At 42.5% G+C, this 3,346-nt stretch overlaps 1 pseudogene; it reads left to right on the top strand.

Moving 5' to 3' along the window:
- Nucleotides 1-1,894: 1,894 nt before the first annotated feature.
- LOC140721140 (N-acetyllactosaminide beta-1,3-N-acetylglucosaminyltransferase 3 pseudogene) lies at nucleotides 1,895-3,133 on the top strand (annotated as a pseudogene).
- The last annotated feature ends 213 nt before the right edge of the window (nucleotides 3,134-3,346 follow it).

Here is a 3,346-nt window from a genome sequence, read left to right as displayed (position 1 = left end):
TGCAGAAGGAATTTACGAGGATGCTTTTTGGACTAGAGGGCCTGGGTTAAAGTGAGGCTGGCCATGCTGGACCTTTATGCCTTGGAGAATGAGAGGTGACCTCAGAAGTTTAAAATCTTAAGGGGTATTGATAAGGTGGATTGTCATTATTGGAGAGTTGGAGAGTCCAAAATGAGAGGTCACAGATAGAAGAGAGGAGGGAAAAAAATTAAAAGAGACCATGGGGATAACCTCTGTACACGGAGGACAGTGAGTACCCGGAAGAACCTACCAGAGGAAGTGGTTGAAGTGGGTTCAACTGCAACATTTAACCGGCATTTGGACGGGTACATGGAAGGGAGAGGCTTGGAGAGTTATGGGCCAAACTAGACAACTGGGACTAGCAGGGAGGATGCTGTGGTTGGTATGGACCAGTTGAGCCGAAGGGCCTGTTTAGATCGCATTACTCTAGGATTCCATAATTCTAAAGTGACACAAGTTGCATCCTAGTGCAAATAGTTTTACTTGTACAGATCGTTCTGCTATCAGTCACTGGCGTCTTTTCAGGGCTCCTGGCATCCAAGGTTTTACTCACACACATTGTGGATCATGCTAACTATCTGCCCTGTTCTGCTATCAGTTATCTGTGCTTTCTCTGGGCTCCTGGAGTCCAAGGTTCACTGCTCTTTATGAAGCGTAACTTCCTGCCATAGGTGATGCTGGTGCCGTTTTCCTTCAATAGATACGGGCCTGCGATGGCTTCGCTGTCTTGTCACAATTGCTAACGACTGAATGTCTGGGTGGAATCAGCCTTGCCTTTGGGACTAGTTATGCTTTAGTTGCAGTCTTCCATAAAGTGGCTTGACCAATGGATGGCAGCGTGGGTGGTCCACTGCTAATTTAACTTTGAATACAATTATCTGGTTAAAATAGAAGCAGGAAGCCAAAGTCCTTGAGTATACTTCTCTTTGTTTCTCCTATTGTAGGCATATATAGACCAGGTTGAAATGCCGTGAAAATCAGATACTTTCAGCAGCTGTACTAACACGTTACTTTCCCTGCACTGCCATATATTCAGTTACTAATCAATGGTCAATAATAGATTCCATAGTATCAATAACCTGTGAACTCAAACTGAATGTTGAGCGAGCTGAGGCCATCCTCTTTAGAGCAAAGTGGGAGGAAATGTGATTTGATAGAGGCGTATAAGCTGATAAGAGGCATAGATAGCGTGGACAGCCAGCAACATTTTCCCAGGTCAGAAATGACTAATATGATTGGGGCATAATGTTAAGGTGATTAGAGAAAGTTTTAGGGGATTGTCAGAAGTAGTATTTTTTTAAAAAGAAAATGGTGGGTGTATAGAATGCACAGCCTGGGTCGTGATAAGGGTAGATGCATTAGTGAGATTTAAGAGGCTTTTAGATAGACACATGGATGAAAGAAGAATGGAGAGCTATTTGAGAGAGTAGGGATAAATTGATCTTGGAGCAGATTAAAAGTTTGGTGCAACATCATGGGCCAAAATGCCTGCATTGTGCTATATTGCTCTATGTCTGGCTCAGCTCAGTTTAAGCCCCGAGAGGAGTGATGAGAGCTGTGAAGAGAGGTGGAATAAAGCCTTTGGAATCATATATATTTAATGTCCAGAAAGAAACTATGCGATTTTCAGTTTAATGACAAAGATGGTATCCTATAGGTAGATTTGTTTTTCTGCTGGGATGGAATGCTTCAGGTCAATTAAACTTTCAACAGTGTGTAGGGCCCTGCCTATTCCTTACCTCACCACCATTTTGAGGTCAATATTACAAAGCATTAGTGAACCTCATTACAGCTTAAACTTCTCATTCTTCACAAGCATCATGTAAATGTAAAGTTTTCTTTGAATTAATCCATATTTTTCTCTACTTCAGGTGAAAGATGAGAAGACATCGGCGATTCTATGAGAACGTAGTGTTGACTGTTTTGATTACTCTGGGATTGTTCTTCATGTTCTGGGATAATGACCAACGTCGAGAGACTGATGATGTTGCAGAAACTGTTCATCGCAAAGATCTGCCCAAGGTTGTTACAACTGATGCAACTAAATCAGTGCTCAAGCCAAAGTGCCACGCGAACAGGACATTGCTGCAACTGTCCTCATTTGATCAACAGAAAGAGCACATAAAAAACTTCTTGATGTATAAACACTGTCGAGAATTTAACATGATTCAAAACGTCCCAGATAAATGCGGTGGTCGAGAAGGATCTCAGAATGTCTTCCTGCTCCTAGTGATCAAATCTGACCCTTTCAACCAGGATCGGCGGGAAATGGTAAGGAAGACCTGGGGCAAAGAACGCGAATTCAATGGGGTCCTAATTAAGAGAGTCTTTATCTCTGGTGTCTCTCCTGATCAAAAAGAAAGAAGGAAATTGAATCAGCTGTTAGCCATGGAAAACAGAGAACACAGAGATATCCTACAATGCGATTTCTTGGATACCTTTTTCAACCTCACCCTCAAACAATACAAGTTGCTGCAGTGGGTCAGTGAATTTTGCCCCAGTGCAAAATTCATCTTCAATGGAGATGATGATGTTTTTGCCAACACCGATAACATGGTTAATTACATGCTAGGCATGAAGGTTCACCAACACCTGTTTGTGGGCCATCTCATTTATGGGGTTGGGCCAATTCGCCGGATGTGGAGCAAGTATTATGTGCCAGAAATAGTGACCACCATCAAGTCGTACCCACCATACGTTGGTGGAGGGGGCATACTTATGTCTGTGTATACAGCTCATATCATTTACCACATAGCCCAAGACCTTGAACTATACCCCATTGACGATGTATTTTTGGGGATGTGTCTGGCTAAGGCTGGACTAGCCCCACAGTCCCATAGCGGATTCAGGACAGCTGGAATCAGTGTTCCTTCAACCCAAGATGACTCTTTCAATCCTTGCTATTATGGTGAGTTGCTGCTAGTGCACCGTTTTCGGCCTTTCGAACTGCTATTGATGTGGGATGCGGTGCATGATGCTAATCTGAATTGTGCTCATGCTTCCCAGAAGTCTGCATCCACGGAAAGGACCGCATGAGTCATGAGAGAATGTAGCAACTGTTGGAATGTAATGCAGTTTGTAAACATGTGTTAATCAGTTGTTTATGCAATGTAAGAAGCTCAATTCCTAAATTATATTGGCGGATACATTAATTCATAGGGTTGGTGCCTTTCTATATTCTACAAATGTTTGAAAAGCTGCCAGGTGTCATCACTCAGCCTAATTCTTACTGCACCCATATTGACATTACAATGTTGACAGGAGCATCACAATTTAAATCAATTGTAAAGTTATTCCAAGTAAACAGTCCTTGTTGCATTGCGTG

This window comes from Hemitrygon akajei, unplaced genomic scaffold (assembly GCF_048418815.1).
Source record: "Hemitrygon akajei unplaced genomic scaffold, sHemAka1.3 Scf000050, whole genome shotgun sequence".
NCBI classification, from domain to species: Eukaryota; Metazoa; Chordata; class Chondrichthyes; order Myliobatiformes; family Dasyatidae; genus Hemitrygon; species Hemitrygon akajei.
This window is presented reverse-complemented; position numbering and strand designations above follow the sequence as displayed.